At 43.4% G+C, this 27,061-nt stretch overlaps 1 pseudogene; it reads left to right on the plus strand.

Annotated features, from left to right (window-relative positions):
• Nucleotides 1-9,307: 9,307 nt before the first annotated feature.
• LOC147596533 (transmembrane protein 161B-like) lies at nt 9,308-25,228 on the plus strand (annotated as a pseudogene).
• The last annotated feature ends 1,833 nt before the right edge of the window (nt 25,229-27,061 follow it).

Below are 27,061 nucleotides of genomic sequence, written 5' to 3' on the forward strand. Positions count from 1 at the left end.
TTCCCCTATCCAAAACCATTTTTCCTCGCGTCAGCTGCTGTTTGGGGGCAAGGCACTCCCGGGGATCCGGCACCGCCTGCCAGAAGACCCACGTTGGGAAGGTCCTGCTGATTTGCTAACATGGGGACGAGGGTATGCTTGTATCTCCACAGGTGCAGGGACCCGATTGATCCCAGCCTGGTTGGTACAGCCATGGCTGGAGGATCGGAAGGGTGACCAAGCGGCACGGTGCTCTCCAGCTCACCCAAGTGGGATTGATCCTGATTGTGAGTCTTCCAGTGCCAGTGATAACGACTAATTCCTGGGAGCGGTTCACTAACTACACCAACTCCACTCAGGACTATTGCTGTTTGGACTTCAGCAAGAACGCCACCTCGGCCTTGGAGAAGGCGCGTGTGCATGCTGCAAGTATTGCCCAGTCAGTATTCAACATCAGGGTCCTAAAGGACTGGGGGTGGTTCTCAGGACTGTTCGGTTTGCCCCAGTGGCTGGGAAATATCGTGTCTATGGGTTTAACTATCATAATTGTCGCTTTGATAGCACTCTGCTTGTTTCCGCTATTGTTACGGCTTGTACACAGCATTGTTGATGGGGTCGCTAGACGAATATTCACAGTCAATCTCGCTATGACAGCATCCACCCAGGGGTATCAGCCCCTTCAGCAGCAGGATGTCGGGGCACAATTGTAAAGAACAAAGAGAGGGGGGAGATGTGGGGCCCTGCAAGGCAGCAACAAGGCTATGAGCGGGGCTGCATGTACACAGGAAGAACGGACTGCAACGATTTGCGCGCTTGCTGACGCAATGCCTCGTGCTAGGTGCGCATAGGTACATGGGCGTAGGGGGCAGGTGCATTCGCGTGCGTAGCGGGTGTACAGGCTTGCGTAGCGGGCGTACGGGTATATATTGCAATGTGACGCAGCAGTAAATTGAGAGCTGACTCCACGGCATCCGTGTCTGTGTCTGTCTCCCCGGGATGGGATCCCGGTGGTGGGGGTTGGTTAGTTGTCGCGCAGCAACATATTAGTTCACATTATACACTGTGATGTAATGAGGTAGTGGTATTTTACTGGAGAGTTTGGTATTGTTCATGCTTAAGTAAAATAAACTAAAGGACGGCTTGACCCTGGAAATAAGGACTTTGTTTCTTGGAAGCTTAGAGCTGTCTATGAAGGATAAAGGATACCCCTAGACAACCAAGATAACGTCAGCATCCTAGGCCCTCTGACACGTCTTTGAAACCTTCCCAGCATCATCTGGCGTCATAGATAAACAACTATAGTAAGATTGACTCCAGGGACATCTGGATCAATAGACAAGCAGCAAGGATGCTGCAGAAATACAGTTACTTTGCAAAGTTTTCCTATGACTAGTAATCGGCAGCGTGGGTGTTAGTAATTAGTCAAATGGTGTTGTACCTGAATGTTTGAAGGATATAAGAACCCCTGTGTAAAATCACATTCGGAGTTCCCCAATTTGGCTGGGACACTTCATGCACATGAATAATACAGAAGCTTCATAAAGAATCACACAAAGATCTTCCTATCATACTAGGTGGCTATTTGTTTATACAAAGGGAAAGAATAAGGCGAGCAAAGGTTGATCCTCGCACTGCTAAACCCTTCCTAGCTTCCAGCATTAAGCAACTTGGGGATAATCTGAGCCAGGGATTGCAACCTCTGAAATCATAATCATAGAATCATAGAATCATAATGTTTAATAAGCGACATGAAATTGTTGAATATCTTTCTGAACCAGTCTGAAATCTGTTGACCTTCAAACTATCTTGTAGCGGCAAGTTCCACAATTTGTGTCCCAAATTAAAAAGTGCATAAACCTACTCTAATTTAATTCAGCATCTCATTGTATAACGTGGCAGTAAGTTTATTACTCCCTATCCACCTTCTTGCAAAGTGGATACATACCTCTAGCAAACCATCCTTCAATCAGTTACTAGACTAGTAAATCTTAGCCTACTCCTTATGTGGAAGCCTTACTTCTAGTCATCATAGTTGACCTTTTCTAGTTCTACTAAATAGTCTTTGAAATACGGTACAAACAAAAGTACATCTTATAATATAGAATACGAAGTTAGATTATGTTTTCCAATTGGGATAGCGCTTGTCCCGGTGGTCCTGCGAAGGCCAGCTTGCTTTTGTCCCGTTCGGGTTTTTTAACCCCCTGCTCAATCTGCGCCAGAGGGGGCAGAGTGTGGCAGAGTACACCATGGATTTCCTGCACATGTCGTCGGAGCTGGATGGGGGGGGATGACTTTTTGTTACCCCTCTATACTCATGGCCTGGCCGGCGATGTTCGTACAGATGTAGCCCGAAGGCTGGCGCCGGAAGATTTTGCAGGTTGCCACTAAACGTGCTTCTGAAGTGCCTTATAAAACGTACTTCAAAAGCTGCTGCTTTTGCGCTTGCCTGGTTCTGCTCTGGGTTCGGGCCCCTGTTCCCTCTCGGCGCCCCCTCTGCTTGGCTAGGGGGCAGGCATCATGCTGGCGGTGCCAGGGGTGGGGCCCGTATGGCCAGGACGATTTCTGCAGAATCTGTAAAAAAGGCTTGTGCGCCAATAGAGCGCCGATCTGTCCCTTGCCCTATTTTTGCTACTGACGGGAAACCTGCCGGCGGTGGTCCCACTCAGTGGCAGACCCCGCTCCTGCAGCTGTCTCTGTCGCCCCAGGATGTTGAGAGTTTATTTCTTTTTCTGTCCTCTCTATGTTCTTTTATCCAATCATCCTGGGCGCGCCTTGGTTAGTCCAGCATGATCCAGTGGTCGGTTGGGCACAGAGACGAATTTACCTTCCTGTGGGTAAGGTGAGGTGAGTACTGCTGCCTGTCCCCTCCCGCCGCAGTCGGCAGGGTTACAGAGCAGTCTCACGGCGCCGGTGGCGGTTGCTGTCCAGGGTTCTGAGCAGGCCCTAGTGCCCGCTGGGTGTCCCGTGCCGGCAGCGCCAACTCCCCCGAGCCACCTGCTGGCCTGTTGGGGACGCTACCGCCAGAATTTAGGCAGATTTTGGAATGCCACCAGAGGAAGAGGTGAAGAAGCCCCACCATATAATAATTTACCAGAAGATGAGAAGAGATATGCCCTGTTCACTGATGGGTCCTGTCGTATTGTAGGAAAACATCGGAAGTGGAAAGCTGCTGTGTGGAGTCCTACACGACGAGTTGCAGAAGCTACTGACGGCCAAGGTGAATCAAGTCAGTTTGCAGAGGTGAAGGCCATCCAGTTGGCTTTGGACATCGCTGAACGGGAAAAATGGCCAAAACTCTATCTCTACACTGACTCATGGATGGTGGCAAATGCTCTGTGGGGGTGGTTAAAGCAATGGAAGCAGAGCAACTGGCAGCGTAGAGGCAAGCCCATCTGGGCTGCCGCATTGTGGCAAGATATTGCTGCCCGGTTAGAGAATCTGGTTGTAAAAGTACGTCACGTAGATGCCCACGTACCCAAGAGTCGAGCCACAGAAGAACACCAAAATAACCAAAGGGTGGATCAGGCTGCTAAGATTAAAGTTTCCCAAGTGGACCTAGACTGGCAACACAGGGGTGAACTATTTTTAGCTCGGTGGGCTCATGACACCTCGGGCCATCAAGGAAGAGATGCAACATACAAATGGGCTCGTGATCGAGGGGTGGACTTGACCATGGATACCATTGCACAGGTTATCCATGAATGTGAAACATGCGCTGCAATTCAGCAGGCCAAGCGGTTAAAGCCTCTTTGGTATGGAGGACGATGGCTGAAATAGAAATATGGAGAGGCCTGGCAAATTGATTACATCACACTCCCACAAACCCGTCAAGGTAAGCGCCACGTGCTTACAATGGTGGAAGCCACCACTGGGTGGCTAGAGACTTATCCCGTACCCCATGCCACTGCCTGAAACACCATCTTGGGCCTTGAGAAGCAAGTTCTCTGGCGACATGGCACTCCAGAAAGAATTGAGTGAGACAACAGGACCCATTTCCGAAACAATCTCATAGACACCTGGGCCAAAGAGCATGGCATTGAGTGGGTATACCACATCCCCTATCACGCACCAGCCTCTGGAAAGACTGAACGGTACAATGGACTGCTGAAAACTACACTGAAAGCAATGGGTGGTGGGACCTTCAAAAATTGGGATAAACGTTTAGCAAAAGCTCCCTGGTTAGTTAACACTCGGGGATCCACCAGTCGAGCTGGCCCAGTCAGAACTGGTACATATTGCAGAGGGTGATAAAGTCCCTGTAGTGCATGTAAGGAATATGTTGGGGAAGACGGCCTGGGTTATTCCTCCCCTGGGCAAAGGCAAACCCACCCGTGGGATTGCTTTTGCTCAAGGACCTGGATGTACTTGGTAGGTGATGCGGGAGGATGGGGAAGTTCGATGTGTACCTCAAGGAGATCCGATTTTAGGTGAGAACAGCCAATAATTTGAACTGCATATAATCATTTCCATAGTTCTTATATGTCATATCAAAGGTATTGCAGCAAGAACACCCTGATCAGTGAAGAATGAGCTTCAATAAAACCAAGAGAGATGCAACAATGATGGAACAGGAACTGGCGCCCAACAATTTCCTCAAGATCAACATCTTCAATTTGCAGACCATGGACATGATACACCAGCCACGCCAGATGCACCAACTGCGAGTTCCAGATGCAGCATGCAACAGCCCCATACTACATACCATCTCTCTTGTCCTGAAAGACTGTATGACAGATGGAACCCAAAGTCATGGACTAAATGAACTCAATAGACTTTGGAGGGATATCCCATCGATTGAAGGAGTTATATCTGTGTGTGTGTATATATGTATATGTATACGCATGACGTAGATGGTATGGAATAAGGGGTGGATGCTGTCCTGGTTTTGGCAGGGATGGAGTTAACTTTTCCTCTCAGTAGCTGGTATGTTTTGGATTTCATATGTGAAGAATGTTGATAAAACACCCTGATGATACCAGTTGTTGTGAATGAGACCAAGGACACTGTCCTGCTTTCCAAGTCTCGCTAATTTGCAGATGCAGGAAGCTGGGAGAAAGACAGACAGAATAATTGACCCAAACTGGCCAAAGAGAGTATTCCATGCCATCAACGTCATGCTCATGGGGGCAGGCGAGGGTGGGTATCTGCCTTCCTGGCATCCATCTTTCCTGCTCGTTTTGCTGGCATCGTTCCCTCTACCTTGCTGGCTCCCTTTTGCTCCTTTGCTTGCTGCTCGGTTTTGTTTCCGTGATCGCTGCTCGGGACGGGCTGTATCGGTCATTGGGACATCGGGTGGTGAGAAAACACATATTGTTCACTTTGTATATTTTTAATATCCTTATATTCTGTTATTATTGTAGTTTTCCCTTTTTATTTTAGGAAATTGTCTTTATCTCAACCCACGAGTTCTCCTTCCTTCCCAATTCTCTCCCCCATCCCCCTGGGGAGGGGGAGGGTGAGCGAGAAACTGTGTGGTGATTCGGGCTAAACCATCACATCTACACTGCAGCCAGGGAGAATGGCCCTACCTGGAGTTTTTGGCAGAGAACATGAGGGGAGACTCGAGGCCGACCCCTAGGCTTCTGGAGCCAGGGATATAGAGGATCCGAGGCCTGCTATACTCCAACTGAAAAAGAAATACTGGCAGCATATGAAGGAGTTTGAGCTGCTTCAGAAGTGATTGGTATGGAAGCACAGCTCCTCCTGGCACCCCAGCTGCCAGTGCAGGGCTTGATGTTCAAAGGAAGGGTCCCCTCTACACATGCAACTGATGCTACTTGGAGTAAGTGGGTTGCACTGATCACACAGCGAGCTCGAATAGGAAACCCCAGTCGCCCAGGAATCATAGAAGTAATCACAGAGTGGCCAGAAGGCAAAGATTTTGGAATGCCACCAGAGGAAGAGGTGACGTGCTGAAGAGGCCCCATCGTATAATAATTTACCAGAAAATGAGAGGCAATATGTCCTGTTCACTGATGGGTCCTGATGTATTTCAGGAAAACATCGAAAGTGGAAATCTGCTGTGTGGAGTCTTACACAACGAGTCGCAGAAGCCACTGAAGGCCAAGGTGAATCAAGTCAGTTTGCAGAGGTGAAAGCCATCCAGCTGTCAATAGATGTTGCTAAGTGGGAAAAAAATGACCAGTGCTCTATCTCTACACTGACTCATGGATGGTGGAAAATGCTCTTTGGAGTTGATTAAAGCAATGGAAGCAGAGCAACTGGCAGCGCAGAGGCAAACCCATCTGGGCTGCTGCACTGTGGCAAGATATTGCTGCCCACTTATAGAATCTGGTCGTAAAATTACGTCACATAGATGCCCATGTACCCAAGAGTCAGGCCACAGAAGAACATCAAAACAAGATTAAAGTTTCCCAAGTGGACTTAGACTGGCAACACAAGGGTGAACTATTTTTAGCTCGGTGGTCCCATGACACCTCAGACCATCAAGGAAGCGATGCAACATACAAACGGGCTCATGATCGAGGGGTGGGTTTAACCATGGACACTATTGCACAGGTTATCCATGAATGTGAAACATGCGCTGCAATTAAGCAAGCCAAGCGGCTAAAGCCTCTTTGGTATGGAGGACGATGGCTGAAATATAAATATGGAGAGGCCTGGCAGATTGATTACATCACACTCCCATAAACCCGCCACGGCAAGCGTCATTTCCTTAGAATGGTGGAAGCCACCACTGGGTAGCTAGAGACATATCCAAGGTACCCCATGCCACTGCCCGAAACACTATCCCGGGCCTCGAGAAGCAAGTTCTCTGGCAACATGGCACCACAGGAAGAATTGAGTCAGAAAATGGAACTCATTTCCGAAACAACCTCATCGACACCTGGGCCAAAGAGCACAGCATTGAGTGGGTATATCACATCCCCTATCACGCACCAGCCTCTGGAAAGATTGAACGGGACAATGGACTGCTGAAAACTACACTGAGAGCAATGGCTGGTGGAACCTTCAAAATTGGGATACACATTTACTTAAAGGCACCTGGTTAGTCAACACTCTGGGATCCACCAGTTGAGCTGGCCCTGCCCAATCCAAACTTTTACGTACTGTAGAGGGTGATAAAGTCCCTGTGGTGCATCTAAGGAATATGTTGGGGAAGACGGCCTGGGTTATTCCTCCCCTGGGCAAAGGCAAACCCACCCGTGGGATTGCTTTTGCCCAAGGACCTGGGTGTACTTGGTGGGTGATGCAGGAGGATGGGGAAGTCCAAGGTGTATCTCAAGGAGATTTGATTTTAGGTGAAAATAGCCAATAATTTGAACTGTATATCATAATTTCTGGAGTTCTATATATGTCCTATCAAAGGTATTGCAGCAAGAATCATCCTGATCAGTAAAGAATGAACTTTGATTAAACTGAGTCAGGTGCAGCAGTGATGGAACCAGAACTGGTGCCCAAGAACTTTCTCGAGATCAACATCTTCAACTCGCAGACCATGGAGATGATACACCAGCTGCGCCAGATGTACCAACTGTGAGCTCCAGATGCAGCATGCGACAACCCCACACTACATTCCATCTGTCCTGCCCTGAGAGACTGTTATGACAGATGAAGCCCAAAGTCATGGACTAAATGAACTCAACAGGCTTTGGAGGGATGGCCCATAGATTGAGGGAATGATATCTGTATATGTGTGTGTGTGTGTGTGTGTGTATGTGTGTATATGCAAACACGTAGATGGTATGGAATAAGGGGTGAATACTGTCCTGGTTTCGGTAGGGATGGAGTTAACTTTTCCTCTCAGTAGCTGGTATGTTTTGGATTTCATATGTGAAGAATGTTGATAAACACCCTGATGATATGAGTTGTTGCTGATGAGACCAAGGACACTGTTCAGCTTTCCAGGTCTTGCTAACGTGCAGATGCAGGAAGGTGGGAGAAAGACAGACAGCATAATTGATCCAAACTGGCCAAAGAGAGTATTCCATGCCATAAACGTCATGCTCAGTATATAAGTGCAGGTTGCCCATGGAGGGAGGGCATTCCTCTCATCTCTCTTGCTCACTGGCATCATTCCCTCTACCTTGCTGGCTCCCTTTTCACTCCTTTATTTGCTGCTCAGTTTTGAGAAATAATCTTTTGGTGTTTTTAAAGCAAAAAAATCATTTTTTTCTTTTCTGGCATTTATTTATATACATAAAAATTCTTGCAACTTCTCTGCTTTTATGCAAAGATTTAAATTTTTTCTGCTTCCACTAATCGTGATGTCCTGAAAACTGAGAAAAGGATATCTAATTGAAAGGATACAGATTTTGTAAAGCGACCTGGAACCTTTTGTAAGACTACTTGGGAAAGCTCTGCAGACATTTGAGAGAACAGCTTTTGCATTAAATGCTTTTTATGTGTGGTCTTTTGTTTGTTTCTAAACTAAAGGGCAACAAATCTCTCTGTTCTCACCTCATGTCTTCTAATATGTCTTGCATTTAATCAAGGAGGGAAGAAAAACTTCCATGTCTATGTTTTTCTTCGTAAAAAAAGAGACTTCTATGAGGAGGAACACCTTTTCTACCTTTTCTACCTTTTTCTGCCCAAAGGAACAAAAAATTGTGTATATTATATACACAGTATACATATATATCTACTATATATACGTATTTGTGTGCATGGATGTATACATGTGTACAAACACGCATTCACATATAGTTAAGTCAAGACTGAGGAAGTATTTTAACCGAGATTATCTCAGCAACAAACATGCAGTGCCTTGAATGATACTATATTTTTGCCTTTGAACTCTGGATTTTTGCAGTGAAGAATCTTGAATATACCCGCTTGGGATTGTGCATTCTGACAAAAAAATGAATAGAATAGATTAGATAGAATTGTCGTATTTTTGGTTTAATATAATTTCTGTAAATTCTTACAAGTACGTAAAATTTACATTTAAACTTTGGTTTAATTATTCTCAGATTGATAGTGAATACCATTGCATTTGGCTATCAGTAAGCCTAAATGAAAAAAAGAAATTATATTCCAGAATATTGTATTCCTAGCAACCCATTATGTGATTGTGTGCCTGTGCTTATTGAACTCCCACAATACTATAAAGCATAATTAACCTCAAATTGGCTAAATACATATTTCTTTTTAAAGTATTTGCACATCTTAGAACAGTCTTAGTGTAGATGACCAAAATACATCTTTATAATTCTTAAATATAGTTATTTTATGAATGTGATTTTCCTTGACGTTTTTCTTGTAAAGTAAGATACTGTTTTCACTGACCACCCATTATTTCATAGTAGACGATGGAGGTGAAAGATCAGTCTGTGTCACCTTTGGCTTCTTCTTCTTTGTGAAAGCAATGGCAGTCCTGATTGTGACAGAAAGCTATCTAGAATTTGGACTTGAATCAGGTAACTACTTTCTTCAGAGTTTGCAACAGCTCTAGTGATTACATTATTTGAAAAATGAATTTTAAGCATTTTAGGTGGTTTTGAGAAAATCTCTATTTAAATGAACTCTATATGTAATACACTTTTAGGAAATCTTGCTTTGGAATGTTGATTCTAAAGGATATCCTCTATATTTTCCTTGCTTTGTTTTAAATAGTGTAGTCTTTACTTAGGTTGTTTGCTTTGTTAATTATATTTACTTTCCAGTTTTATTTTTAATCCATTTTGCCTTGCATAGTAAAGTGAAGCTCCTCTACTGAAAAAAAAGTTGCTTACCTTCTTAAAAATGAATGTTTTATTCATGTTCATAAAATGTACAATATCAGAGATGTTTTCAAAGACTGTTTGTGCTAATAACTGAGTTTTATTGCATTGTGGCATACTAATTAGGGCCATACTAAATAGGGCCACGAAGATGATCAGAGGCTTGGAGCACCTCCCCTGTGAGGACAGGCTGAGAGAGTTGGGGCTGTTCAGCCTGGAGAAGGCTCCGGGGAGACCTTATTGTGACCCTCAGTACCTAAAGGGGGCTTATAAGAAGGATGGGGAGAAACTCTTTAGCAGGACCTGTTGTGATAGGACGGGGGGTAATGGTTTTAAATTAGAAGGAGGTAGATTCAGACTTGATATAAGGATGGAATTTTTTACACTGCAGGTGATGGAACACCAACAGCCAACTCTTTCAGAACAGGTTGCCCAGAGAGGTGGTGGAGGCCCCATCCCTGGAAACATTCAAGGCCAGGTTGGATGGGGCTCTGAGCAACCTGATCTAGTTGGAGATGTTCCTGCTCCTTGTAGTGGGGGATTGGACTAGATGACCTTTAAAGGTCCCTTCCAACACTAACTATTCTATGATTCTATGATTGCAATTAGCACATGAATGAGCTATGATAGACATAATTTGTTAATAATAATAATAATGCTAGACAAAATTTGTTTAAAATATGTCCTGTTACCTAGCATTTTATTTCAATAAAATATATTTTATATTTGTACTGTGATAAAATACATATAATGTATGTCTCTGCAGGATTCTCGAATTTTTCAGATAGTGCTATGCAGTTTCTTGAAAAGCAGGGTTTGGAATCCCAGTAAGTTCCTGGAAATACATTGGTCTTCATTATGTTGCATTTATAACTGAACCACTTGGATTTTCTTAGCAAGCATTTGTCTTGCATACTTTGCTCTTATATGCACTTATAATCTCTATATTAATGTGAAGAGGTGTGTTAATGAAAATAATCCATCAATATTTACAAAGTAACTTACGTTGCATTTATGTATTCCCTTTTTATTCCAGAATTATTTCAGTCCATAAAATACGGTTAAAAACTATAAAAGTCTTTCTCATAGTAATTATTAAACAGTCCCTTCAGCTTTGAAAAGATTCCTTCAAACAGGAGATAAGTATTTTTTGCAGTTCCTGTGGTATGCAGTAGGATGAGAGTGCAAAAGCTACAGATGGAGCCTGCAATAAAATTGGAATTAGGACTAAATTTTGACTTTCAGTCATGTTTTCAGGCTATAATAGTATTTTCCTCTTAGGCAAATACATCTGCTTGCTACAGTGCATCCAAGTTTTGTATAAACTGACAAAGGAATGTTTAATTGCTTGTGATGTTACTTATATACACAGTCACTATCATAGACAGCCTCTGTATATTGTAAACAGAATTCTGTTACAATCCTTGACTTAAACATATGATCCAAAATGCTTCTATGGGGTATGTCATCACTGTGGGAATACAAATTTGAATTCCTTGTTTGGAAATTCACAAGTACTATATAAGAATTATAGATTTATTTTTTTAATTTGTGAGGAACATTTTCAAATATATACTTAGAATAATGTGTCATTTATAGATATGGATATTTAATGAGAAAGAAACCCTTCAACTGAATTCCATGTGTTTCTTAATCTTTCTTTGCTCTGGTTTTCATAAACTATTCTGAATTTACTAATTTCTGTATTAATTTTTCTGTTTGTGTCCATTTCCTTTTAAACATTCACAGTGCTTTGACTGTTTACGTCAGTGATTGAGTTGATGATAGTGTCTCTTGGTAGTATGAATGGCATAACTTAAAAATGAAAATTAAAATTTGCCTTTGACCAGTTAAACTTGCCATGTATCTGCTCTTCTATTAAAAGTATAATAATTGAATTCATTCCACTAGCTATTTTTATTGCATGGCTTGTTAACCACAACATAAAATAATTGTTTTTTTTTGTTTTCTGCTAACAAATTTAACATCTTATAGGAAGTAGCTTAGGTTTTGGTTTTCTTATATTGAAGAGCTTTTTATTCTTTTTAGTAAATAAATAGGTGACTTGCTTATTTTTTATTTTAATTTGATTGAATGTTAGATACTGTTGATTTGAAAGTAGTCTCTGATTCCCCCCACCCCCACACTTATTTCCTTTCTTTTCTTTTAGGAGTCCTGTGTCTAAACTAACCTTCAAATTGTTCCTTGCTTTTCTGTGTTCACTTATTGGTGCTTTTTTGACATTCCCTGGCTTGCGACTGGCTCAAATGCATCTGGATGTTCTGAATTTAGCAACAGAAAAAATAACACAGTAAGAGAAAATATATACACATAGGTATATGCTACTCAATCTTAAATCTCAGTTTAATGTCTGAAAATAAAGCAAACTATTCCAATAAGAAGGTAGAGACTGACTAAGACTTCTGTTGCTGTCTGCTTTTCATATCTCCAGCAGACTTGTGACCTGCCTCTTTGTGCTCAACCTGCCCTCTGCCAATCTATTACATTCTTTGCCTCAAAAGTGGAATACAAGTTAAAGAAGCATTCCTTTTCTTTCCTCCTGTGAGAGATCCACTATGAATGTTTCTACTTCCTGTTTCCTTTCCCCCATATCTTTTTGTAAATTCAAATAACTGTCTGGAAGAAGTGTAGCCACAGACTTTTTTTTTTCTTTTTTTTTTTCTAGATGGGCCTTTGTTAATAAGATGAGGTTAAGATACAAAGGAAAAACAGAAAGTGAAGAAATAGCTTCAGAAAGGCAGTGAATTTGGAATACATTAAAAGGGAATCTAAAACTCAGTGAAAACTTCTGTTAGTAAATATTGAATTTAGGGTAACATATAGGAAGTGCATTCAATTATTAAAGCTTTTATGGCTTTAAAATGAAAAGTAAATTAAAATTGTTCATTTCAGTATTTATCGCATTATGACCCAGAATATTATAATAAGGCTCAGAGGGTTAATATCAATTTAAAGGAACATTTTCATTTTCATCTGTTCTTGAGTTTGGAAGTAAAATGTTCTTTTATATGTAACTATTTCTCTTCATCATTCTCTGATTGATAGAACAACTCCAAATGTCTTTTGTAGATCATAACCTCTGAATATTTAATGCGTGTTAATGACACAAATTCTGCAGTATAGGCCATTGTAATCATTTAGTCTGACCCCTTTCATAAGAGAACCATTAGATTTTCTGATATGTAAATTATTTATGCTCAAACTGAAGTGTATTTTTTTTAAGTGCCACATTTAATAAATTAAACAATTTAAAAGTGGATCCTTTACTCTTGGTAAATTGTTAACTAATTACTCTGTATTAGACTTGCACTCTCATTGTAGTTGAATGCATCCAATTACAGCTGCAAACTACTGACTTTTGTTGTATCTGCTATTAAGTTTCAGTCTATGTATAGACTGTCATCAAGTCACCTCTTAAACTCCTGAGTTTTTAATTTTTATAATTTTCAATATTTTAAAATTTCTTGTGCCTTTTCTGTAAATATCCTCTAATTTTCCAACATCTATCTTGATCTGTGGGCATGAGATCTTAGGCAGAAATATAAAATCTCTGAAACAAGACTTCATTAATCAAGAACTAAGAGGGTAATTAATATCCACTACTATGGGGTTATGAAAAAAAAAATCTTGTCTAACTTGATGTTTAGGGGATATTAGAATCATAGAATCATAGAATAGTTAGAGTTGGAAGGGACCTTCAACGGTCATCTAGTCCAAACCCCACTGCAAGAAGCAGGGACATCCCTGACTAGGTCAGGTTGCTCAGAGCCTCATCCAGCCTGGCCTTGAACGATTCCAGGGATGGGGCATCCACCACCTCTCTGGGCAACCTGTTCCAGTGCTCTACAACTCTCATTGTAAAAAATTTTTTTCTAATATCTAATCTAAACCTACCTCCTTCTAATTTAAAACCATTACCCCTTGTTCTATCACAACAGGCCCTACTGAACAGCTTCTCCCCATCTTTTCTGTAGGCCCCCTTGAGGTATTGGAAGACCGCTATCAGGTCTCCCCGGAGCCTCCTCTTCTCCAGGCTGAACAGCCCCAACTCTCTCAGCCTGTCCTCATAAGAGAGGTGCTCCAGCCCTCTGATCATCTTTGTGGCCCTCCTCTGGACCCTTTCCAACTGGTCCATGTCCTTCTTGTGTTGGGGGCTCCAGAACTGGACGCAGTACTCCAGGTGGGGTCTCACCAGGGCAGAGTAGAGGGGCAGAATCACCTCCCTCGACCTGCTGGCCACGCTCCTCTTGATGCAGCCCAGGATGCGGTTGGCCTTCTGGGCCGCAAGGGCGCATTGCCCACTCATGTTGAACCTCTCGTCTGCCAACACTCCCAGGTCTTTCTCCTCAGGGCTGCTCTCCATCCATTCCCCGCCCAGCCTGTATTTGTGCCTGGGATTGCCGTGACCCAGATGCAGGACCTTGCACTTGGCCTGGTTGAACTTCATGAGGTTGGCACGGGCCCACCTCTCCAGCCTGTCCAGGTCCCTCTGGATGGCATCCCTCCCTTCCAGCGAGTCGACGGCACCACACAGCTTGGTGTCATCGGCGAACTTGCTGAGGGTGCACTCTATCCCACTGTCCATGTCGCCGACAAAGAGGTTGAACAGGGCCGGGCCCAACACGGACCCCTGAGGGACGCCACTGGTGACCGGTCTCCACTTGGACATTGAGCCGTTGACCACCACTCTCTGAGTGCAGCCATCCAGCCAACTCCTTATCCACCGAGTGGTATTAGAACTGATTAGTAAAGATAACATTGTGCAGCACCAAGCAAATTATTTTTAAAGATCTACCACACTTTGACTATTAAATTGTAACAATATAAAAACAATATTAAATGCATCAAAACTTGGTCAGATATCAATGTAGTTCAGTAATGCAATTATAAACAAAGAATCATTGCTGAGTGATTGTTTCTAATGGGCTCTGAAAAGATCATTATTTGCCCTTAGTGGCGTGGTTTTGTCAGTAAGTAGATCATTACTGACTGTTTGCAGTTGTTTAAACCACAGCCAGTGTGATTTCACAGTATGTAATATTACTGTTTTGTTGAGACTTAAGTCATACTTATAAAAAAAGGGAAGTAATTCTCTTATTTACCTTTCCCCCTCTGTTTTAAAATTTGTATTACTCTTCTGTTATCTGTACCACCAGTTTCGACAGTATGGTAACTGTATTTAATAACCCACTCCCTTTTTTTTCCTCTTCCAGAACATTGCTGCATATAAACTTCTTGGCTCCTTTACTTATGGTTCTACTGTGGGTAAAACCACTGCTGCTCAGTTTTGTTTCAGTGATCGCTGCTCGGGACGGGCTGTATTGGTCATTGGGACATCAGGTGGTGAGAAATTGTACATTGTTCATTTTGTATATTTTAGTATCCCTATATTCTGTTATTATTGTAGTTTTCCTTTGCTATTCTAGTAAACTGTCTTAATCTCAACCCACGAGTTTTCCTTTCTTCCCAATTCTCTCCCCTGTCCTGCTGCGGAGGAGGAGGGTGAGCAAGAAACTGTTTGGTGACTAGGGCTAAACCACAACACTGAGTTGTTGGAGCATTTACAGGGGGCATACTGGTTTACTTAAGTGGCTCATAGTCTTACTTGTGTTTATCAGGGCAATGAGTGGAAAACAGCCTTTGTTCGCACATAAGACCATTTTGAGTATCGTGTGATACCTTTTGCCCTGCTACCTTTCAGGGCTTTGTCAATTATGTTTTCTGTGACTTGTTGAACAATTATGTCATTGCACATCTGGATGACATTTTAGTTTATTTGAGGACATGGGAGGAACATGTTGTTCATGTTTGAGAGGTTCTCTCCCACCTTCGGCATCACTGCCTTTATGCAAAGCTGGAGAAGTATGCCTTCCTCCAGCAGTGTATAGACTTCCTGGGTCACTCCATTGCCCCCGACTGCGTGAGCATGGACATGAGTAAGATTGATGCCTTTCTTCATTGGCAGTCTCCCTTGACTGTGTGTAGTGTGCAGTGCTTTTTGGGGCTTTGCTAATTTTTATCAGCGTTTTACTTGGAATTTTGCTCAAAAGGTTGTTCCACTCACAGCACTGACTCATAAAGCTATCCATTTTCAGTGGGCACACAAAGTTCAGGGGGCCTTTGATGACTTGAAGCAGGAATTTCTAATGGTCCTGGTTTTGGCCCACCTGGATACCAGTCATCCTTTTGTGTTGGAGGCAGATGCTTCTGCCCATACCATCAGGGCAGTACTTTCTCAGCATAGTTCACTGGATGGACAGCTTCATCCTTGTGCCTATTTCTCCTGCTCGTTGACTGCTGCAGAGAGGAATTACGATGCCTAGGATGAAGAGTTGTTAGCCATCGGGAAGGTGTGCGCTGAGTGGAGGCACCTTCTTGTGGGTCCTCTGAGCCCCCTTCGGTTCTGACTGACTATCAAAATCCAGAATATTTTAGGAACCTGAAGTGCACCTCTCCCAGTTGGCTTGTTGGGCAACTTTTTGCTCTCAGTTTCCATTTACTGTCACCTACAGGCTGGGTAAATGGAATAGCAGGGCAGATGCCCTGTCATGTCAGGAAGCCTCAGCGGGAGATGCTGAGGCAGGTCTGCTCCCTTGTCATTTTTCTCTCTGAAAATTTTTTTTTGTGGCTGTGCCAACCAATACCTTGGTTCTGTGCATCATATGATGGACAGCGATCCTTTGGCCATGCAGTTTTGGGCAGGGGATGCTTAACAGAATCTGCAGAAGGATGGTTGTCTGTATTGCGATGGAGCAGCTGTAGATCCCTGCTGACCTGCTGTGTACGCAAGGTCCTTACACTTCTGGTGAGGCTGTTCCAGAGCTTCACAATTGAAGACCAGAAATCTGTTTCCAGCTTAAGTTGATAGACAGCTATCCCATCCTTCTTGGACTCTTTTTGCTAGGTTAAACAAAGCAAGATCTTTTAGCCTCCTCTTTTAAGATAGGCTTTCTGTTTCCTGGATCATCCTAGTTGTTGGATACCTGGAGTATCAGGGACACTTAGTGAACAATCCAGACCGAATGGAATTGTTATGTTTGTGAGCAGCAGGCCTCAAGGACATCGCTAAAGCCGCCTGTAAGAAAGTACTGAAGCCACCTGTGAGAAAATAATGAGGCCGCCTGTGAGAAAGTAAACGAAGCAACCTTGAAGAAGATCGTAAATAACTTTGAGAAAGTGAAAACATGAAAAGTACAGGACTTTCCAGGTTAGCTAACTGCAAGTAGGAGGGATATGCAAATGTAACCATTAGAGCTTAAGCCAATCACGCAATGATTAGTAGGCATATTTTATCTTAGCAATATAAATATGCGCATCCAGGACTAATAAATGGAACTATGCTTATTACTCATATTGAGTCTTTGTCGTACGTTCCTCCGTCGCTCGCAAATGGCGCCTGAACAGGGACTTACTAGAAGACACTGATATTGGAGCGGTGGAGGCAGAGAAGCACCGGGAGCAGTGACCGGGGGTCAAGATCGACTACGCATTTGTCCTTCAGATGCGACGATCCAGAGCCTGAACCGTTGAAACAGGGGTTCGCCGTCTGCCAGGGCTACAGGACAAGCTGCAAAAAAGGGGTGCCTTAATCAGGGAGCACCAATTGTGAGTACTTAATCAGGGAAAAAGGGGGTGCCTTAATCAGGGAGCACCAATTGTGAGTACTTAATCAGGGAAAAAGGGGGTGCCTTAATCAGGGAGCACCAATTGTGAGCACGTAATCAGGGAAAAAGGGGTGCCTTAATCAGGAAGCACCAATTGTGAGCACTTAATCAGGGAAAAAGGGGTGCCTTAATCAGGGAGCACCAATTGTGAGCACTTAATCAGGGAGTAAAAGGGACGCCTTAATCAGGGAGCGCCAATTGTGAAACTGCTGGCAATAATGGAAAAGGAGGTAGCCCTAGAATTATTATGCTCTCTATGAGAGGACTGAGTTATGACTTGGCTGTCCTAGAAGCTTTGCTGCAGTGGGCAAAGAAAAGGGAATTAATCCCCACAGTTGATGATCCTTTTGAACTCCCGACATGGGAAAAGATGGGAAAAAAGCTGTGGGATGAAATAAGTAAGGGATCTCCACTGTGTGGAAGCTAATTAACGAAACATTGATAAGCATGAAAGCCGAGCGTTCAGTTGCCGCATCTGCTTTTGCGGCCTTAACTCCAGCCGACCGGTCCACCTCCGCTACTAGCATGCTGTTCTCGGGTTTAACGAGCCCTGCCGCCGCCCCGGCTCGTGCTGAGGGTGGGGGGGTTCGAGCCCCAGCAAGGACTCCAGGAACTGCAGCCACAGCCCCTATAACTATAGATATGTGGGCACCAGAGGGAAAAACTGCCAAAGACTTTTCACCACCATCAGATGTACCACCGCCAGGCACCCCGCCACGCTGCGCCAGTGCAGGCTCAGAGTCACGAGCCTTTTCGCCGGTGCCGACAGCTCCGGTTTATCCCCCGTTACCACCTTCTTCCCCGCCACCACGGCATGAGGAAGAGGGGGATGAACATTCATCCGGCTTGAAGGACGCACAGCTGCAAGAGACACTAAAAAGGCTGGAAGCCCTAGAGGTTCGCTTAGAAGGGTCACTGGAAAATTCGTCAACTCCTTCACCTGTGCCACATTGAGACCTGCCAGCATCCAACCTATTCGTTCCGAATGGAGCATCGGGTGAGATCAGTCTTTTTGCACCTTTCCAAGGGACGCCGGCGGGAGGGGCCGGGGATTTGAATCCGATAGTGCAGTGGAAAGAGGTGATTCGAGATGCTTTGATAGAAGGAGAGCCTTTGCCCATGGCATTTCCAGTTGTGACTGATAATACTGGGAGAAGTGTGTGGGAAGCATTAGACTGGAAAATATTGAAGGAAGCTAAAAGTGCAGTTACTCAGTATGGGCTAAAATCATCATATGCTCAATCTGTGTTGCAGCATATTTTTTTTTTGTCACAGTTGTTAGCTCCTTATGATATTAGAATGATTGTCCCGATGCTTTTGCTACTGTCACAGCAGCTGCAGTTCTTTCAGTACTGGCAGGCTGCTTGTGATAGGGCAGCTGCATCGCCTTGACAACAGGGTGATCCATTATTCGGGGTGCAAACTCAAATGCTGAGATTTAGTCACAGTGTTGAATCCGATGAAGAATGGTAAGGCAGTGGTTCCCAAAGAGCTGCTATCTTCTGGCATCTCTGTGTCAGAGTTCTGCGTTTTTCCTCCTAGGGACGGAATATCACTTCATTGCCAGCTTCTAATACCTTACATCTTACTTACTGGTGTAAGAGAGAAGTGATTTCACTAAAGACAATTGAGATACATTGGTATGAGAACTGACCTTAAAATCTATGTGTAGATGAAGTGCATATGAAATTTGATAGCTCAAATATTTAAAAGCATAAAAAGGGAAATAATTTTCAGGAAGAATTGTATCTGAAATCAATATTGTATAAGTAGCATAGGTGATTGTCATTGTCACTTTATTAACAGATAATTCAAAATAGTATTCAAATAGAGTTGAAACTGATATGATTTGCTATCATTTTTATTGCTTTCTAAATCTAAAAGATGCTTATAAGATAACTGTGATCAGTGAGATATTGCATAAAAAATTGCAAATATATAATTTTTGTGTTACCATTTTACTCTTCAGTTAATCTTAATGAGAGTCATGCTATAGCAATGTATCTAAGTCAGTTGAAGTTGTTATCTAGAACTATATATCTCAAAACTTGGAATTATCTGAAAGCGTGTGCTTTTTAGTGTCCTGTCTTCATTACTCAGAATTCAGGCATTTGAGAGTTGTTCTTGTTTGCAGACAAATGGGTACTAATTTGGATCTAATGCTGTAATAGGGCTACCAAGAAGTAGCAGTGTGGTAGGTTGACCTTGGCTAGCCACCAGGTGCCCACAAAGCTGCTCTATCACTCTCCCTCCTCAACTGGACAGGAGAGAGAAAATATAACGAAAGGCTTGTGAGTTGAGATAAGAACAGGGAGATCACTCAGCAATTACCGTCATGGGCAAAACTGACTTGACTCAGGGAAATTAATTTAATTTATTGCCAATGAAAACTCAGAGTAGGGTAATGACCTTGACCTGACCTTGACAGGCTGGAGAGGTGGGCCCATGCTAACCTCATGAAGTTCAACCAGGCCAAGTGCAAGGTCCTGCACGTGGGTCAGGGCAATCCCAGGCACAAATATAGGCTGGACGGAGAATGGATTGAGAGCAGTCCTGAGGAGAAGGACTTGGGAGTGTGTCCTGGTTTTATTTAGTGAGGAGGGGCTACGGTGGCAGCTTCTGTAAGAAGCTTCTAGAAGTAGTTTCCTCTTCGACTAGTGGACTCAGCCGGGCCTAGGGCGGACCTGCTGCTGACCAGGGCTGAGCCAATTGGTAGCAGAACGTTCCCTGATAATGCCTCTGCGATAATGTATTTAAGAAGGGGAAAACAGAAAAAAAAAAAAAAAGAGAAGATGTGAAGAAGCTGGAAGCTGGAGCGGTGGCAGAGAGGGGGAGGCACGAGCTTTGTGGGCCTTGCAGGCCTCACCCTTTGGCCTCTTGCCAGGCGGCTGTCTGGGCCCGACTTGGCCCGGCCCAGCTGCAAGAAGCAGAGAGGAGATGTGAAGACAACCTGAGAGGTGTCTGCCAGCCTGTTGTGAATAATTTCTTGTGAGAGGAATGGTTGCAGACACCAAGGTCAGTGAAGAAGGAGGGGGAGGAGTAATGCGGCTCCTGGCCAAGATTCCCCTGCAGCCTGTGGTGACGACCATGGTGGAGCAGGTTGTCCCCCTGCAGCCCATGGAGGTCCATGGAGGAGCGGAGATCCACCTGCAGCCCATGGAGGACCCCACGCTGGGGCAGGTGGATGCCTGAAGGAGGCTGTGGCCCGTGGAGGGCCTGCACTGGGGCAGCCATTCCAGAGGGACTCCACCCTGTGGAAAAAATTACCCACGCTGGAGCAATTCGCGAAGGACTGTAGCCCGTGGGAGGGATCCCACACTGGAGCAGGGGAGGAATGTGAGGAGTTCTTCCCCCGAGGAGGAAGGAGCGGCGTAAAGTGACGTGTGATGAACTGACCGTAACCTCCATTCCCTCTTCCCCTCTATGGCGCTCGGGAGAGGAAGGAGGTAGAGATAATGTTAAGCCCGGGAAGAGGGAGGGGTGGGGGGAAGTTATCTTATTCTGTTTCTCATTATCCTGCTTTGTTTGTAGTAATAAATGAATAGTTTTCCCCAAGTCGAGTCTGTTTTGCCCGTGATGGTAACTTTAAGGATCTCTCCCTGTCCTTATCTCAAACCTAAAGCCGTTTTTCCTTATATTATCTCCTCCTATTCTCTTGGAGGGTGAGGGGAGTGAGAGAGAGACTGCGTAGTCTGGTCCCAATCGGGGCTCAACTATGACAATGTGCTAGTGGATGAGAAGCTCAACATGAGCCGGCAATGCGCCCTTGCAGCCCAGAAAGCCAACCCCATCCTGGACTGCATGAAAAGGACCGTGGCCAGCAGGTCGAGGGAGGTGATTCTGCCCCTCTACTCTGCTCTCATGAGACCTCACCTAGAATACTGCATCCAGCTCTGGATCCCCCAACATAAGAAGGACATGGACCAGTTGGAGAGGGTCCAGAGGAGGGCCATAAGGATGATCAGAGGGCTGGAGCACCTCTCCTATGAGGACAGGCTGAGAGAGTTGGGGCTGTTCAGCCTGGGGAAGAGAAGGCTCCGAGGAGACCTTATGGTGACCTTCCAGTACCTCAAGGGGGCTTATAAGAAGGATGGGGAGAAACTCTTCAGCAGGACCTGTTGTGATAGGATGAGGGGTAATGGCAGTGCAGGGGGACAGGGAATGAGGGTTGGGGTCAGTTCAATAACACTGTCTCTCTTCCACTTCTTACTCCTCACACTCTTCCCCTACTCCATTTTGGGGTCCCACCCACAGGAGACAATCCTTCACGACCTTCTCCAATGTAAGTCCTTCCCATGGACTGCAGTTCTTCACCAACTGCTCCAGCATGGGTCCCCTGCAGGGCCACAGGTCCTGCCAGGACCCTGCTCCAGCATGGTCTCTCCACAGGGTCAGCTTCCTTCAGGGCACATCCATCTGCTGTGGCATGGGCTCCTCCACAGGCTGCAGGGTGGATCTCTGCTCCACTGTGGACCTCCATGGGCTGCAGGGGAACAGCCTGCCTGGGGAATCTCTGCTCCAGCACCTGGAGCACCTCCTCCCCCTCCTTTTTCACTGACCTTGGTGTCTGCAGAGTTGTTTCTCTCACATATTCTCACTCCTCTCTTCCAGCTGCTCTTGTGCAGCAGTTTTTCCCCTTCTTATATATGTTATCTCAGAGGTGCTGCCAATGTCACTGATTTGCTCAGCTTTGGTCAGGGGTGAGTCCATCTTGGAGCCAGCTGGAACTGACTTTGTCAATATGGGGGCAACTTCTGGCATCTTCTCACAGAAGCTACCCCTGTAGGCCCCCTTGCTACCAAAACCTTGCCATGTAAACACAAGCAGTAAAGAAAATAGGGAGGAGAAGTGAATATTACTTGCACATGAATTCCATAACTGTGGATTGTGTGTAACTATTTTTAACAATATACTTAAAGATTTCTTTACAGATGATACAAACAAATAACTCTGTAGCGATAGGTGACCTTTGGAAAACAACATTACCTTTTTTATCCGCAGAATGTCAGAAGATACGTTTGACACCATGCGGTTGTGGATTATAATCCTGTTGTGTGCTTTACGGTTGGCTATGATGTGCAATCACTTACAGGCCTATCTGAATTTAGCCCAAAAATGTGTGGATCAGATGAATAAGGAAGCTGGCAGAATAAGTACAATTGATTTACAAAAAATGGTAAGTATAATGACACTGAGCTTACGTATATTTGGGTGCTCTGTCTGTGCAAATTCTTTTTTATAGAAAAACATAAATGTTTTGGTTTGTTGTCTTCCTTGGCACCAGAACTGAAATTTGAATGAAGTTTTCTATACTTTATCCTTTATAAAAATAGCACCATTACAGCAAAATTCTGCAACCCAAAATATTCAAAGATGCACCATCCATATTATTCAGATGCTTTGTCTTAAGTTGTTCCTCTGTTGTTCTAAGAGATCCCATCATGAAGTATTCTTTACAAGTATCTTGGCGAGCCTTATGTTTATCTTGATGAGTGTTTCTGTTCAGCATTAATTGAACCTGGGCAGCGTATAGGGTAAGTGGTGATTTCTTCGCTACAGCATGGAAAAAGTAGTCAGATTTAGATAGAAGGGCAAAATATTGTTACCTAATCCCAACTGTAATTTTTAAATTGGGGGTAAAATTTAAGATAGGATGGATATATTTTGGGATAAAATAAGACATGTTTAGTTCTGTAAGACCACTCTCAAATGCAGTAGCCTAGATATAAAACCATCTGCCCATCTTGTTACTGTGGCAAGTGATAAAAGAGAAAGATTTCCTTGAGGATTTTTTTTTAAGAAAAGTAACTTTAAATGTCAACAAACATAGAAAATGGATAGATAGATGTTTGTAAGCTTGATATAGAGTGATGTTGCGTTTCCTGCAAAATTAACTTATTTCTGGTGTTGCATGATAGTGCTGCCTGATAATCTTGCTGAGTCAGGGTGTATTCCAGAAGGAATATTGAAGTATGCCATAGGACAAAGCTTCATCTCTGTTTTTAGATCATCACTACTATAATCTTGTCTTTGTTATTTCAAATATGTAGTTACAAACCAAGTGACCAGCATTGGACTTCAGAAAAAAGGTTGGGAAATAAAACTAGCATCAATTGTTTATGACAAAACTTTTCTAGTTGTTGTGAATGCATAATTTTAGTTTTGGGAGCTTTCATCTTATTGATAAAATAATAATGCCTTCTGTATGTGGTGTTTCCTAAATCCATTTATCCAGTACTTCGAATATCTTCTCTTTAAGAAGCTCAGGACCACTAAATATAGTCCTATCTATTTTTACTAGCCATGCCTGCTTTGTTTTCTTCTGGTGCTTTTGCCAGTAAAGTCTTTCCTATCTGTCTTCCTACAATGATTGATTGACTTTTTTTTTTTTTACTCTTTTAATCATATGCCATTAATTATCTTAAAATATTTTCTCATACTTTTTCTTCTGTCAATGCTTTACTGCCTTTTTTTCTTTTTTTCTTTTTTTTTTTTTTAATGCTTGATTGTCTCAAAGCCCTTTGAGGTTTTCAAGCTATTTCCAAAAATGTCAGGGCTACCTTCATCTTTTTTTGCTACTCTATATTCTGTTATTTTCTAAAATCCAGTTAACCTTATTTTACTGCTTGCTTGCTATTGGTTTTATGACTTTTTTCCCTTCTTCATTTGTTCTAATTTAAAATATGTCATGTAACAATCTTGAGAAAGCTGGAACATATTGGAAGCAGGGGGAGGGATAAATATGAGTGATTTTCAATTAACTATAATGTGTACCTGAAATAAAGATCATTTAAATGCTTTGTTATTGATGAACTGCTAATGAAAATTCCTCTTGTCATTGTTTTTCAAGTACTGGTGTTTTTCATTTGGAGATCTTACAGATATTTCACTTTGAAAAGGGACTGCAATATTAACCAAAGTTTCATTTACTTTTGATCAATCTTTGGACTGTCTCTACAGTCATAGTACTTAATTTTTGAAATGGGATTTAGTTTGTAAATCACTTGGCCTAATCATATATTTAGTTTTGAGATGGCTTACAAAATTCTAGTGTTTTCAAATATGAATATTTGAATTATAGCATTCAGTTTGCACAAGCAAAATTAATCTTGTTTATGTTAACAGAACCACTACTTTTAACTATTTTCTTTCAGCAATTCCTCTCAGGAGCCGATTGGTAGCAGAATGTTCCCTCATAATGCCTCTGCGATAACGTATTTAAGAAGGGGAAAACCAATTGGCTCGGCCTTGGCCAGCAGTGGGTCCGCCCTAGGCCCGGCAGAGTCCACTGAACAAAGGGGAGCGACTTCTAGCAGTTTCCTACAGAAGCTACCACCTTAGGCCCCCCCCTTACTAAACAAAATCAGAACACATGTAAAAGTTAAGATGTCAAAAGGTAAGGTGAATCCTACCCTGATAGCTTACTAGTATTATGAGGAAGCCATGTGGATGAATACAGTTACCATTTACTAATTTATAAGTAAAATGTAGCAAATTTTTTTTTTGACAAATACTTATAAGATGATCTATAGAGCTGCTAGAAATAGTAGAACTTAAAATCTAATCCTACAAATATCTTATGTGTTACTTTGTTTTTTAACAGGTAATTATTCTTGGGGCACCTACCCAGAATCTAATTCTGACACTGCAGTAGAAAATAATCCGCTTCCCAATTCAGTTTATTCTGAGTCTCCATCTGTTGATGGAAAGATGAAAGTAACTGTAGTGCAAATAACGATGGCTTTGGGAAGCCTAAAGAATATTTTCACTCCTCTCCTATTCCAAGGACTCTTGTCTTTCCTCACCTGGTGGATTGCTGCTTGCCTCTTTTCCACAAGCCTCTTTGGGCTTTTCTATAACCAGTACCTGACTGTGGCATAAACCAACTAACTGACAAAGAAAGTATGAGGTCAAATTCTAGATACAAACCCAAGTACCCAAGAGGAGATGAAGAAAAAACTACATGAAGAAAAAACATATCAGCATTTATTCTTAAACACTTATTCTGTGTTCTCAGAGTGAATATTCTTATAATGTTTAAAATTGCAACTGAGTTTGTTACTTTTTGTTACTGAATTGGTAGGTAACTAATTGAATTATGGTACTGGGATTGACTGACTTTATTGTGTGGTGGGTATTGGCGGTCACGTTGAAAAGATAACACCTCAGAGTATATTTGTTTCCATAAACGGCAAGCCACCCTCAAAATTTTGGATTTTAAGAATCAAGAGTCAGTGGCTAAACTATGGTAGCAGGGTACCGGATATGCTAATGGTGGCTGCCTAGTAAGTAAAATCTTGAAACAGCCATACAATGGAACAGTAGGGGGATTTAAAAAAATATTGGATAGCTATTCATCACTTTTCTCCATTAAAAATGAAATAGTCCAACAGGGCAAAAGAGATACTGTATATTACAGTAAAGAAAGTTGTATAAAATTTAAATTTAACATAGGAATAGATATGCGAACCTGGCAGATATTGCTGCCTAAATATATGCATGAATGCTTGTACAGTAAGAAGGGTGTTATAAATATTATTTCAGTCCCTGCAGTCATTTTGAAGTAATGGCCATGTGGAACATTTGGGTCTTTTAAATTTCTTCTTTTCAGGTAATGAATAAATTCCATTGAATTCACAAAATAATTTAAGTAGATTAGTGACACCAATCAATCCTTTCAAAACATGGCTTCACCAAGGGCAGATCGTGCCTGATCAATTTGGTGGCCTTCTATGACGGGGTCACAGCATGGGTGGACAAGGGACAAGCAATGGATATCATCTACCTGGAATTGTGCAAAGCTTTTGACACTGTCCCGCACGACATCCTTCTCTCTAAACTAGAGAGGATGGACAGACCACTCGGTGGATAAGGAGTTGGCTGGATGGCCGCACTCAGAGAGTGGTGGTCAACGGCTCAATGTCCATGTGGAGACCGGTCACGAGTGGCGTCCCTCAGGGGTCTGTGTTGGGCCCGGCCCTGTTCAACATCTTTGTGGGTGACATGGACAGTGGGACAGAGTGCACCCTCAGCAAGTTCGCCAATGACACCAAGCTGTGTGGTGCCATCGACACGCTGGAAGGGAGGGATGCCATCCAGAGGGACCTTGACAGGCTGGAGAGGTGAGCCTGTGCCAACCTCATGAAGTTCAACCAGGCCAAGTGCAAGGTCCTGCACCTGGGTTGTGGCAATCCCAGGCACAAATACAGGCTGGGCGGAGAATGGATTGAGACCAGCCCTGAGGAGAAGGACTTGGGAGTGATGGTGGATGAGAAGCTCAACATGAGCCGACAATGTGCTCTTGTATCCCAGAAGGCCAACCGCATCCTGGGCTGCATCAAGAGGAGCGTGGCCAGCAGGTCGAGGGAGGTGATTCTCCCCCTCTACTCTGCCCTGGTGAGACCCCACCTGGAGTACTGTGTCCAGTTCTGGAGCCCCCAACACAAGAAGGACATGGACCAGTTGGAGAAGGTCCAGAGGAGGGCCACGAAGATGATAAAAGGGCTGGAGCACCTTTCCTATGAGGACAGGCTGAGAGAGTTGGGGCTGTTCAGCCTGGAGAAGAGGAGGCTCCGGGGAGACCTGATAGCGGCCTTCCAGTACCTCAAGGGGGCCTACAAGAAAGATGGGGAGAGGCTGTTTAGTAGGGCCTGTTGCAATAGGACAAGGAGTAATGGTTTTAAAATAGAGGGAGGTAGATTTAGATTAGATATT

Source organism: Chlamydotis macqueenii, chromosome W, assembly GCF_036417535.1.
Source record: "Chlamydotis macqueenii isolate bChlMac1 chromosome W, bChlMac1.mat, whole genome shotgun sequence".
NCBI classification, from domain to species: domain Eukaryota; kingdom Metazoa; phylum Chordata; class Aves; order Otidiformes; family Otididae; genus Chlamydotis; species Chlamydotis macqueenii.